Genomic DNA, 14,429 nt, shown 5'->3' on the forward strand with positions numbered 1-14,429 from the left:
GTTGGTAAAAGCACAATCCATCCAGCAAGATGTCTATCGTGCAAAGATCCACTGTCAACTATTATACCAACTGTGATTCATCTGTCACACACTTTAGTTCCATCATACGTACCAGACCCCACCTAACGACATGCTAATTAAACTAATTAACAAAGTAAAACCATCTGTAGTCTTTAATATCCAAAGGCCGAAAAATGTTGCCCTCTCTTTGCGAACCAAATACAGAGAGAATATAACACATTTGCTATCAAAATATTATACAAATATGTACTAACTAAACCAATTTTCGAGAGGATTTAGATAACGCTAGCATCCAATACTTGATTTACCAATCAATTTGGAGGTTGCTCTCAACACCACCTAATCCTATTACCACCTACGCCAAGGCAGACAGTCGAAAAAATAACAAAGAAAGCCATTGGGTTACCATATTCAAGCGCTGCCATTTGCCTTGAAATGGGGGTACCACCATAGACACATATCCAAACCAGACGCAACCATTCATATTCTCTCAATGCATTGATTTACCAAACACAAAACACACAGCCCTAAGATCCTGTTGTACGATTTGGATTTTTCTTACGCATGCATACACTACAAAAGTAATATAGTTATTTGAAAAACGGATTTCGGCTTATCACTTGCAGCCATGTTTCCAATTGCTTCTTGTGTTTGATTACTTTTTCTTCTCTTACTGAAATTCAACCCAACCAACCCACCCAATACATATATGAATTAATACCTAATGGTCCTTATGGTGTAAAGACAACAAAAAACAAAACAATTTCAAGTACATATATGATCTATGCTAGCCATGTTAAAAGAAACTAAAAAAAAAAATCGAGTGGTCCCAAATTAATGTATAGTTTTAATATAAAAACTGAGATCAGGTTGGAAGGAAATTAAACTACCAATAAGTGGATAGCTTATGGCAGATAGGATACCTGTGTAATATAACTCAATAAATCATTGAATTTGTTTTGTATTTAACTAAACAATCGTTTCTAAATCTATAACATCTCCCATACTTTATGTTTCATAGTTATGTCATCTGAATATGTCACAGGTATTTTCCTTTTTCTTTATCTGAAATCATTTTATAAATGATTTCTGGTAATCTAAATTGAATTAGAAAATTTGAAAAACAAACAGTTTACAAATCAATGTCATGTTAACAATATTTACCAAAAGCATGTCAAATGAAAAATGTAAGAAATATAAATAGCATTCTCAGTCCTCCAACTCCATCCCCACCATGAATATGTTATCATTAAGATTTACACAGGCAGTTCAAGTTAGGCAATGAAAGCTTGTACAACTTCAGTTCACCCACTACAAACCCATTTCAAAATTCACACCCAATGCATAAAAGAATCGCTCCTATGAAGTCCAAGCACCATTTTTTATCCACCATCACAGGTAATTCATACCAAATAAATACTTTATTGCTTAAGATGATAGTAATTTTAAATGTAAGAAAGCAAACATAAAATAAGCATATAGAATTTGATTTCTTTCCACTAAAACTGTACTGAATCAAGCAGATGAAATAGACTTCAGTTTTGTTCGAGCAGAATTCAAAACCTAAAACCAGATATTAGAAGAGCTCCTATTCAAACATTGTGGAATCAGTTACTACAATGAAACCCAGCACCTGAGAAATTTTTTTGACTCAAATGGGTGACATTACATCTAACTGAAGAAACTAAAACAAAAGTATGGCAAATTATATACCTAAAAATGTCAAGCAACGAAGGCCATAATTAAAATGTTTTGCTTTAAGCAGATAATAGTGAAGGGGTCAGGATGAACCTGCTGCTATCAATTTCTAAAAACCGTTCATATGGTTCACCTGCAAGGATCATCACACAGCCAAAAATTAGAGAGAATAAGAGTTTGTATTCGAACATGGTAAACAGATTTGTACCAAGGAATACATAAGGAACCAAGGAATGGAAAAACAATCTACCAAAAGAGGGATGAGAAGCAAACAGCAGGAAATTATGAAAAAGCACAGAAATGAGCACAGTGAAACAACAAAATTCGAATGATGATTTTAACAAAGCAAATGGAAAACAAAACAATAAACAATGAATTTAAAACAGTGCAGTACCTGTTGAATCAGAAGAAAAAACTGAAAACCCAAAAAATGCACACAGCCATACTTTCTCCTCGCTCTTTCTCTCTATCTCTATCTCCCTGTCCGTCTCTCTAAAATCGGAGAAAATCTCATAGGCCCTAACCTACCTAAACCTCTCTGTCTCACTCAGTCCAAACCCGTAGCTCCCATCTCTCTCCACTCCGTCAGTCTCTCTGTCCCCCTCCTCTCCTCCCCCCAACAACTCTCCGACCGAAGCATCACCCACAGGACACCCACCCGCACGTCCCTCCTGAAAATCCCCTCCCCGAAATCCCGGCGAACCTCCCCCTCCCCTCTCAACCCTTCTGTCGCCCTTCCCTCTCTCTCCCCGAGTCAAAGCCCAGATCCAGCCCAAAGAGTGCAGACCCGTTCTTAAGCCCATTGGCAATCTTGTAAATGAAGCGAAATTTGGGCTGAAATCAGCCCGGTGGCAAACTCGTAAATAAAGCGAAATTGAGGCAAAATTGCACAGTGCCGTTCCCCATCCTACTTTTTCTTTTTTTTTTTTCAGAAACTGATCAAAATATTAACCAGAGAAAGCCAACAAAGGAAAACAAACAGATCAACCAACTAGGAGAGAGACCGGGGGTACAAACAGACACACAAGACCTTGAAGTCAGCCCAATCTCTTAACATCAAAAAAAACTAGTTCGGTGTGCAAGAAAGGCCGTCATTGCTGAGAATGCCCACAAGCGAAGATGGGGGTCTTTCGACCCAAACAGAATCGTACATCTCTGAGCCAGAATGAGACACCACATAGTCTGCCGCACAGTTTGCTGATCTTGGGACCCAAGACCAGTCGCAAGCATGGAAGGAATTCCTCAACACACGGATGCAGTATAGGATGGGGAATGCCTCCCAGCTGCAATCATCAATCTGGCCATTGAGGAAGACACCACCTCTAACGAGTCAGATTAATGACCACCACATGTATAAGAAGGCAAAATCAGAATTAGGATAATATTTGAGGGCAAATTTGGTAGTATACTAAAGAGATTTTTTGCCAAGTGCTTTTAAACGACTGAAAACATTTTTAGGTAAAATATTTTTGAGTTCAAAAAGCATTTAAAGTGCTTCCTGCAAAAAGAACTACTTATGTAAGATTATTGATGTTAAAGAAATTAACTCAATCACTACTTATTCAATTGATCTCTTTCTTTCTCTTCTGCTTTTCTTTCCTTAAGTTCTCTATGCCTCTTGTGTTTTGCCATCTTGGTCAATACCATGAGCTATATATATACATATACATATATATATATATATATTATATTATATGCACTTGAATAAAATATGTTTGTCTAAATACAATCAATGAGTACTCTTTTTTTTCTTAGATCCCGCATTGAAATCTAACTTTTTATATACATTAAATAATGTGCTTCTCTCATCTATGCCAGAGATTCAACCAAAAGAGATGCAAAGTCGCAGTGTGTAAGCAGCACCACTCTTCTATTTTTGTTCTTCTATTAGGTACGAGGAGGATAAGTCTCTTGTAACATTTTGTTCATTTTTAGTTTGCAGAAAATGCTGTAATATCGTTATACTGTAACACACGCTCATTGGACTTAGTTTTTCTCGAATGGCCTTGCGTACATGAGATGTTCACCTTTTAGGATTTCATGTATAATTGTAAAAGTATAGCATGGCGATGGTGTTAACAAAAAGTGCAATGATGTATATGTTTGGATGTAAGATTGGGAAGCAAAATATATTGTGATAGTTTCAGCATCAGACAAATTGAAGAAAAACTTATTTGCTATGAACAAATAAAGTAGATTCAGAGATAAATTAAGTGCTTGAGCAGTGCCGATCATGATATCTGAAGACCACCATGAAAGCTGTCTTGGTTCTTTGCATATATGCAGGATATTTTGTAACAACTAGAAAATGTGCCCGCGCGTTGCTGCGGGACTTGAATGCATCACCTTGAACTGCACGAATAAGATACATTTTACCTAAATGAAGAGAAGGATAGATGAGCGAATGCGGCAATTGATACGTACTTATTAACATTCTTCCTAGCTTATCCAATCTAGATGACAGAAATGGCTAATTTCGTTGACCAATTAACCGGATTAGCTAACACTTCCTAAAGAGATATTCTTCATGCTTCACATCTCTTAACTGGAGCTGTAATAGAATTCTAGCATAGTATCCCCAATGCTATTGAATTGGATGACGAAAATGCCGAATTTCTAAATAGCTCATCAGATTTGTGAATGAAGATTTTGTATTCATGAATAACGATCAAATGCTTGACAATTATCGTGCTAAGTAATTATCAATCACATATTTAAAATCCAGGCACAAAAGCTTTAGAAAGATAAATAAAAAACCCATATAACTAAATAGGCTTTGAATATGCTATCTGGGCACATAATTATATACCTAAAAATGGCAACAAACCAGCTTCTTCCTCACATGACCCGACTTTCTGAAATTTCCCAAGAAGATAAATCCATTAGCAATTGAGAGAAATTCGAGATATATATAAATCAAGAAGCAGAGGAGCAGAATGTTCAAACCTAATTACACCAGAATCTCAAAACGACCGATGCCCCGGAAATAGCCATGCCCTATTGCTTCTCCTCGTTCCCAGTTTGCTCTGAAATGGGGGTGTGACTCATAGTTTGATCTGGAATGGGAGTTTGACTTCTAGTTTGTTCTGCAATGGGAGTTTGAGTTATAGTTTGCTCTACAATGGGAGTTTGAATCTTGACCGAATAAAATTATTGATCAAAATCGTTCTATTTATCAATGCTTGTTCAGAGATATAATCATACCAAACAGAAAGACTCAATCCATTGCTAACATCAGCAACCCTAATTTCCCACCAAAAGAACTTAGCTCAATAGATTTCTTAGGAAACAATTCTTAGTCGTTGCGAACCACGAATTACGCAACCGAAACAGAACCGGATTAAATAAAAGCACTTTGAGGAAAGAAAACAAAGTGAAATCTGTTTTCCATGCAAATAATCTTGTAGCTCTCCGTTCAACACTTTTGATACGTTTTATTTAAAATGGTTTCTGGAATCGGTCATCTCACAGGGTATTCTGACTCTCTTTTTCATTCATTTCACGCAAACCGATCATACATTTAAAATAGGGCTTGGATAGCCTAATGTAAACTACACAAAAAAAGATTTAGAACTTGGTTTAGCGGCTGAAAATAATTTGTGCCTCCAAATAATAATGCTTACCCATAACCTAGAATTTAAAATTAGCATTTTGTGGCATTTGGATGTGAAAACTGAAGCGGCAAGTGGCAGCAATGGTACCAAATAACAATTCTAAATCTAGCAACAGAATCCGGCTGATAATTAACCCAGAATATAAAATCTAAATAAGTTAGAGCAAAAATCACCTCAAATCTTTGCTTCTCTTGTACTTTGGTATTATGGGGTTGACTTGTAAACGGTAGATAAAGTCCTGAAAACCAAGAATGAAAAGCATTCTTTCAGTTAACCAAAAACCATTCATAAACGGAGTACGACATGTAAACAAAAAATAAATCTTGGAAAGCAGACAAACAAACTTCAATCACAATTACTTTAATACATATTTGGATACAAAGGAAAATTGAATTTATTAAATTTTGATATAAAGAACATTAACTAATGCAGGAAGAACATTTGTGCCTCAATGGCTTGAGAAGTACTCAAAACAAACTTTGTGATGTGTAAACAGAAAATGATCATGCTCTCCAACCTAATGCAGAAAAAACATTTGAATTCTTCCATGATATCCATGTTTTGCACATATTTATATACCAATTGAGAATAACAATTTAAAGCCCCCACCAACCCTTCTCCCCCACCCAAAAAATTCACCTAAAAACCAAATTAACCGCCGCAGTTTAAGAATCCAGATTACATTTTTCAACAAAAAAGAATCAGCCTTCAATTATTAGCCTAAATATTGATTTGCAAACACAATGTAGCAAAAGAGTTGTTCAATAGCTCATTTTGGATTATAGGAAGTCCATTCAAAGAACTGAAAAAGCATAAATGAAAATACTCAAGAACCAACCTTTTTTGGAAACCATTGGTTCTAGTCTTATGATCTTTGATTCATTTAGCGAGAACCAAATTAATCTGAAATAAAAAGAAACCTGTTTGTTAAATCAACTTAGAATTCAAAACTAATATAGATTGACGGTGAAAAAAGGTATTCACACACACATAATGCAATACACATGTGTAATATACAATTGAGTAAGATACTTTGATGCCATGTGGATCATTAACTGTTCCCTTGAGCCACAATTTTATTTGAATTAATGTACTAAAGATTAATGCTATGTACATTGAAAACGTCGAGCAATTGTTCTATCAAAAGATTTGACCACACAGGTAGGCCATGCGGCTTTGGATCGATATTAGTACACTTACATGCAAAAAATTATGAAATATTGATTGGTTTATTAATAATGTTAATGAAGATTCTTGTTTTTGGCGTGTCTCAACGAATGTTGTTTTGTTACGTCGTTTTATTACTTAACATTATTAGTTAAATTTAAATACGTAATGTTATGATAAAATGATTTAAACTTAACGTTATTGGTAACAGCATACAAAGTTTCAAAAAACAACATTGAACTTAACTAAGTTTGATGTGAGGATTATTTTGAATTTAAATCATGGATCTCTGCTCTAATCTGTGCACACACAGCATACACATTTTAAAACAAATAATAACAATCACAAAAGAACCAACATAATGATGGCGTAAAAATCTCAAGCATGTGGCATCATCTATCAATGAACAAAAATAAGATGTATCATGTATTGCAGAGGAATAGATAACTGAGAATTCCATTCAGAGTCACCACAACGACAACAAAGAATAGAAGCATGAACAAAAACATGCAAAACACATACAATGTGTTTTTTGCATAGAGGTTTTAACACTGAAAAAGTAGCAGAGTAGGAGGAAAAAGAGAAATGCAGAGCAAGGTGGTAGCCAAAAGAGAAAATCAGAGTTATTAATATCTTCTTAGCTCTCCTAATTTAATAATTTAGACTCAAAATAAATTCTGTCAGATGTCTTTCCGAATCCATGTTTTGAGAAAGATGGTATTGTCCAAGAAGAGCGGGACTTTTCCTTTCTAAAAAATGGAAGCCAACAACAATCATGAATAAAAGTGGGCAGAGAATATAAAATTCTACTTGTCTTTTCTTGTGGCTTTGGTGGGTTTGGCAAATGGTTTTTTTTTTTTTTTTTTTTTTTTTTTTTTACAGCAATGGACGGCAGCAAGAAAGGGGGAGAGCAGACAGGCAGCAGAAAAGCAAGAAATAATCAAATTGGACTCAAACTTACCAATTTTCTATTCAAATAAACTAAAAAAAGGAGTTGGAATCAAACTAACCTCCGTTTTCTATATGCAGCAAACTGCATCTTGTTTTTGCCTTCGTTAGCAACATACCATTGGCTCTGTACACACCAAAAAAACACAGTAAACACCTCATTCATTACTAATAACCATGTCAATTAATTTATTATTTAGACAAATTTTTCAATGATTCCGAAGCTCAGATAAAATCTGTAGGAGAAAATTGAGATTATATGCAATTGTATGTCAAATAACCTGAAAAATACCATATATCCAATATTAAGTGCATACACCTATAAACTAATCTTTATATATTCTTTAAAATAATACAGATCAATGTAATCTAAAACATTAAAAGCATTATCATACAATTAAAGAATAACGATGTAGAAAATTTTCTTTCCATTATTTTCAGATAACTTGTCAGGCAACAACCATTTCTTTTATCCCATTTGTCCAACACCACCCGCATTTCAAACAAAAAGGAAGAGTTTAATAACTATTGATTTCAGGCACTTTCCAATTCTCAGCTATGATAAAGACCATGCATAATTTATTGTGTCCATTTTCCTGCCATCTTAAGTGGCCAGAAACTGAAAATTTCTTATCAAATATGTTAATGCTGCAATATATAGGATGACAGAGAAAATTCCAGTGAAGATTGGTTGAGGAAATTGACAGTGTCACTACTCGCCTTTAGAAAGATGTCTTTTCTGGAAACCATTTTAAAGTGTTTAGGATCCCAAAACTCGTAATCAATTATAGTGTGCCTAAAATGAAAAAATGACATTCACAAAAACTAACTCAAAAACCCTAAATCCCTAAACCAAATTAGTGTGGTTTCATCCTGTTAAACATACGAAAAATGAAGCCATTCAAGCGGTTAAGATATCTAGTAATGATCGTGGAGATGCGCAATTGGAAGAAGATGTAAGATAAAAAACTTATTAGTATGAAATGAATCCAATATCCTAATGTAATGGAAATTACTCATAGTAGAAATTCTGAATGGACAAAGTTTTGGCTTCCCTTTCCGGCTATACTTGATTAACTGGGAACCTTTTTTTAATGCAATCAGCGACTTCATGAGAGAGAGAGAGAGAGAGAGAGAGAGAGAGAGAGAGAGAGAGAGGAATATTAGGTGAAAAGTAGTATTGCCAAATCACACAGAGATCAAAATCTTGAATATATATGTTTAACCATATCAAACATCATTTCATCGAAACCGACTTCACAAACACCTTCTGTTTTCAAAATTTCAGAAACACAACAATCAACTACGTTTCTGAGAAAATTAACAAAAAAAAAAAGCCCTCTTTGATTCAGTTTTCTCAACAACCAAATAGAACCTAAAAATTTCAAGCTTACATTTTTGAAGCGAGCCATGGATAACGTTTGCAATTTCAGTTCTGTAGCTTTGTGATTAATACTGCAAAAAATCAAAACAAAAAATTATACACATTTAGAGTAGAAAAAGAATGAATTTATGCTAGGGATTCGTCAGATAATTAAAACTAATTGAAAAATTAAACAAAATTACTTTTGGGCGTTTAGGGTTTTGGGGGAGCTCTGTCTCTGCGTGAGGTTATAGACGAAGGAAGGTGATGACTAAACGCGCGAGGCAAATTAGGTTTGTTTATTAGGCGCATCCGAACCGTCTAAACATGTTGGAAATGTGCCCTAAAACCAATCATATGATAATACTTTATGGACATTTCACATGTTAAACTAATCTAGTTTAATATTAAGGGCAAACATTATTGTTTGAGCCGTCTCATATAAATGTTATATGCTTAAACGATAAGTCCAAGGAATATGTGATTGGAAGAATGCGATCTAAAGAAGTTAGATTCATGAGACCATTCTTTCGTTGACACATCCTAAACGTTCTTGATCATAGGATTGTCAATTGGGCATTGACAGTCCGTTAAGATCAGTACGTGCTATGTCTTCTCTCAGGGAGAGTGACTAGTCTCGAGTCATTGGTGTGTGTGACATCAAGACAAGTACGTAGGTGCTCAATAGAGAATGAGTTCACTGAACACGATCAACGAAGAGTTCTCATATTCATGTCACATGAGAACTCATGGTTGGGATAATGCAAATTAGTCTTTTGACCTGAGGCATCACAGTTGTCTTGTGGTTAGGTCCTTAATCTTTGATTATGTCAAAGTCACTCCATCAGGAGGGTGTCCATGGCATCTTGGGGTTAAGCCACTTAGCCATGGAGGCAAGTGAATGCGCAACAAGGGATCTCTAACTTTCAAACTGTTTGAGGGAGAATACTCTATGATATGATTAAGAATCTTTGGCCAAAGTATGAATGAGATTTAGGAATGTGTTCCAAATCACATTCAAGGTAATCATATAAGCACAAGACTCACATTGGATAGTAGACATGAATAAACTATCAAACCAAACAATGTGGTCAAGAGTATTGTATTAGAGAAAGACCGTATTGCATTTGTAATCCTAAAACTGAATAGGTTCTCCACCTCTTCTGATTAGCTTGGGTAACCATGACATGCTGCTAGGCGTCAACCATGGTTTGTGGAAGCCCTAAAAGTGTATTATCACTAACGGGAGAATTGAAAGTAAGTTTCAATTCACAATCGATTAGAAAGAGTTTTAATCACCCACTGCCTCGCTAAAAGGAACCTAATGGATCGTTCACCGAGTAAGGTAGAGTTTGAAGAAACAACGGAGATGAGTAAGAATAATTAAATGGTTTAATTGTTTATCTAAGGCTAGGATTAATTAATATGTTAATTAATCAAACGAATAAGTTCGTTAAAGACCTCGGGTTAGTTTTGGGCCGCAAGGCCCAATGGGATTTGAATGTCAAGCCCATTAACTCAAGTTGTATGACAACTTGAATAAACAAAGGGCTTGAAAGCCCAATAAACCCTATAGGCTTGCCATGTTAGAAGAATAGGGCTTTTGGTCCATTAGGTCACTTATTTGAAGGGACTATATAAAGGACTTTATAGCCTAAAATTTACATATGGTAATTTTTGGGGAAAGGATGAGAACACAAGCTCTCATTTCTCTCTAAAATTTAGGCCACCTTGGAGGGATCATCTAGCAATCAAACTCCTCCAAGGTCACTCATTTCTTCTTCATTATGCCTTGGTGATGAATCATTGGAGGTTCTCAATTTTGGGAACTTGGAGAAACCTTTTCATCCATCCAAATCCATGGATCTAAGATGCAAGGAATGAAGGCCCTCTCTTTGGGTGATTAGCCTTTGCTTATGCAAAGAGGAATCTACAAAGGTATTGATTTCTCAACTCACTTTGTTTTGAGTTGAGTCTTGGTTCACCTATCTACTAGGCTTTGAATTTCATGGGTAAATGTTTTGTTTTTAAGTGCATACAAGCATGATTCCGCCTTTAATTGTTAATTGCATGCTATTGATGTTGCTTAAATGAACATGTTTTTCACAAATCTTCCTTCAAGTGGTATCAAGAGCCTAAGTCTAGTAGTTGGTGAATCCTTTTGGGTTTTGTAGTTCATAGTTTGTGATTTGAATGTTGTAATTGTTACAAGCTTTATTCTTGCTTCTTTGAATGTAAATTTTGTTAGAAAATTTGCCATCTCAAATGTTGTAGATGTAGTTCATATGAGCATGAATTTTGGAGCTAAAATTTGGTGCCATGTTTTTTGGGGAAATTCGGCCAAATCCAAAGGGTGGATTTTTTGGGTTCTTGTTTGACTTGTTAAAAGTGTTTTAAAGTGACTTTTGGAACCCCTATGTACCCTAGTATGGTTGTATGTTATTTCCCTTAAGTTTGAGTGGTTTTGGTATGTTTTTGGGTGAAGAATGTTCATGGAGCTCTTATGGGTTTTCATGGATGTTCTTCATTGTTCTTGATATGTTCTTGCCAAGAACAAAAGGTTTTGTGTTTTGATTCAAAGTTTTGATTTATTTCATAAAGTTTTTGTTTTGAAATATTTCTAATGTTTAAATATATTAGATATTTGTTTTGAAAAATTAAAGAAATTTTAGTGGGTAGGTATGTAATGATTTATTCCATTACACACACCCCACTTACAAAAACTTTGAAATTTTTTTTATTACTTTGCTTCAAAACCAGCCACCCTACTCAATTAGGGTCCTTGTGGGGCTTTTATGCAATTATATAAAGTTTTGATACTTTTGTGTATTTGCATTTTGACCCAAAAGTTTACGTTTTTACGTAAAGGTCCAAAATCACTAAAAGGACAAATTGTTTTGCTCCTTTAATGAAGTTTTATTTTTTTGTGGAAATTTTGGGTTCTAGTTGTAATTACATGAAGTAGTGGACTTTTGCGTTTTTACAAAGTGACCCCAAAAGTTTAAGTTTTTGCAAAATAGCCCAAAAGTTGAGGTTAATTGCACTATGGCCCAAACAAGTTGAGGTCATAGCATTTTGGCCCAAATTAGGTAGAGAACAAAATTGTTTTGTCTCTTTAAATGAGAATTGGATTTTCATTTCATTTAGCTCCATTTAAATCAATTCTATGGATACAAAAACCAAATGAAAATGTTGTATTCAAGTTTAATTAGTTAAAGCGTTAATTAATTAAAGAAAGGGTGATTATGAACCTAAGCCTACTATAATTGAGCTATGTGAAAGGCCGTTTCAAATTTGTTTGAACCATGGGAATGTGTAGATTAAATTTTGGTTGTAATTTGATATGATCAATTGTTGTAAAAGAGCATAAGCTCTTCTTTACTTTAAAGTAATTTGATTTGATCAATTGTTGTAAAAGAGCATAAGCTCTTATTTACTTTGAAGTACTCCTTTCTTGTTTTATTCGATATGCATGAAATTGGAGTAGTTGGGTCCAACGCCCAATAAGACAACACGCCTTAATGTGATTAAACGCGTAACTAAAATCAATCACCATCCCTAGACCGAGATTCAACACTAGGCTCGTGTTGAATCGAATCAAAGGTTCATAGTCATCCTAAGGCCCTAAGGCAACTATATAGTCCATCAATGAATGCAAACCTTATGTTAGTAGTATCATATACTCTTGCTTTAAAAACCGTTTTAAAAGCTTAGTGGGAGTATTATATACAACTAAATCAATCAAATGGACCAATAGTTGTAATAGGACCAAAATGTTTTAATTGGATTAAAATGTATGTTTATATGTGATGAGACCTAAAACCCTCAACAAACCATTATTAAGTTGATAAGCGAGAGATGCTTTGAATATCTCTTCGTGGCCTTCCACCGTGGTAGGCTCCAATCGTTTGTGACTTGTACACCGGCTTCACCCTATAATGGGGGAGTACAAAGTGCATGCTTACATTCAGGAGGAGTCTATACGCATATGATGAGGTGAGTGTAGACAACGAGTATGACCAACATGATATAATTCTGAGGTTGTACTTGAACCTCTACATAAACTAAGCATGGTGGGAATAACTTAACTAAGTGCAATGGTGCCAACATGATATAATTCTGAGGCATTCATTCTCTAGAGGCCAAACTAGATGGGTAATTACAAGAGTTGTAAATGACTAAAGTGTTATTCTCTCATCATTATTTTTGCTAACCAAAATGATATAATTCTGAGGTGGGCTTGGTAATGGTGAGTCTCTCATACCCTGCTAAGAGTTCAACAAAACTCTCGAATTCCGATGAGGGATATGGAATTTGCCAAAAATAGTGGGTGGTGCTATTTGATTTAAAGACCCGAATCAAATGGCTTAAAATCAATCAATTTATATTCGTTATGTATTTGTTTACCAATATATTTGCAAACGCTATCCAAAACTTGACAAAGAAAAGCCGAATGCTTTAATTTCCGGACTTAGTTCTACAATCCCATAGATTGTCTTTAATGGCTTGTAGATGTAACTAAGTAGTCTCATCCTCACAATCTTCCTATTGATAATGTATCATTGGAAGAATATGTTAGATAAGTCTAACATGAGAAGGACAACACTTTTAAATGTCATAATTCTTCAAATACAAATTGTTGTATGAAGAAATAAGAGTTGCTTTGAACAACCCTTAATCAACACAAACTTTAGTGCTTGTCTCTTTGTTACACGAACAAGGAACTTGAGAAGTAAGCACAAGGGCATGGACACTTTATGTGCCATGATTCTTCACTTACAAATTGTTGTATGAAGAAATGAGAGTTGCCTTGAACAACTCTTGAAAGTTTGTTATTATGTTTAGAACATAATGGTTGGTTGACAAAAATAGTCCATTTATATGGACTTATGATGATTTTGAATCATTGAGTGTTGAAGTGTTAAACCACTTAACGAGACGGAAACTAGGCAAGGACTTCACCTTTGTGTCCCTATCCTAATGGTTCACTAAGTTTATTGTAAACTATATAGTGAACAATAACCGCACGCTCTCCAAATCGTTTGATGTGTATAACACATTTGAAATGAGTTTCAAGAGAGATAGTGGGAGTTTAGGGACCATGACTATTGTAATCAAAAGGGAAGTCAAATGAAGAAGGCAAAATAACTCCAAGGGAACAAACTTTCTTTATGAAAGGATGGACATTGGAAGGGGTATTTGCAAGAAATGTCTTGCAAGTGTCAAGAACACACCTTTCGAAGGTATTGTAAAATGTTCTTGAAAAGTTCATAACAGTTGGTTCTTCTACTTGAATGCATGATTCTGTATTAGTAACTATGTTTTACAATTGTTGTAAAAGTGTGCTAATAAGAAGTAGAAGATTAATGAGAGAAAAGAAAGTACTTCACAATCCAAACGTGAATCGAATATAGATCTCTGCGAAAGCGGATTGTACTTACTTCCTCATATGAACTACCAAAGAAATTGGAAAATACTAAAGATTGTCTTTACATTCCAATTTTAAGGAACTTAAATCCGTCACTATAGTAGAGATGGATGAATGTTTTGTTTGACAAAACATTGTTCTTTATTAATCAATAATTAGATTATTGTAATTTAATTGGTTGTCTCTATAG

General features: G+C 34.8%; 1 protein-coding gene across 19 annotated transcripts in view; it reads right to left on the bottom strand.

The window, feature by feature from the left end:
- The window catches only part of LOC103957777, a 51,802-nt gene that overhangs the window by 6,741 nt on the left and 30,632 nt on the right, over positions 1–14,429 (bottom strand). For 3 of the 19 annotated variants that reach the window (XR_007257070.1, XR_007257068.1, XR_007257069.1), the window contains exons 1-2: positions 2,114–2,431; positions 1,813–1,852 (exon numbers count right to left, since the gene is read on the bottom strand). The exons of 5 other annotated variants lie outside the window; for them this stretch is intronic. The gene's annotated coding sequence lies outside the window, so the exon portion shown is untranslated. Of the gene's footprint in view, positions 1–1,812; positions 1,853–2,113; positions 2,434–14,429 lie in introns of those variants that run through there. 11 more of the 19 variants (XM_048580853.1, XM_048580850.1, XM_048580854.1 and 8 more) reach the window with 9 other exon arrangements.

Source organism: the organism of the source record quoted next, unplaced genomic scaffold, assembly GCF_019419815.1.
Source record: "Pyrus x bretschneideri cultivar Hongxiangsu unplaced genomic scaffold, Pyrus_bretschneideri_v1 Contig16, whole genome shotgun sequence".
Classification (NCBI taxonomy): domain Eukaryota; kingdom Viridiplantae; phylum Streptophyta; class Magnoliopsida; order Rosales; family Rosaceae; genus Pyrus; species Pyrus x bretschneideri.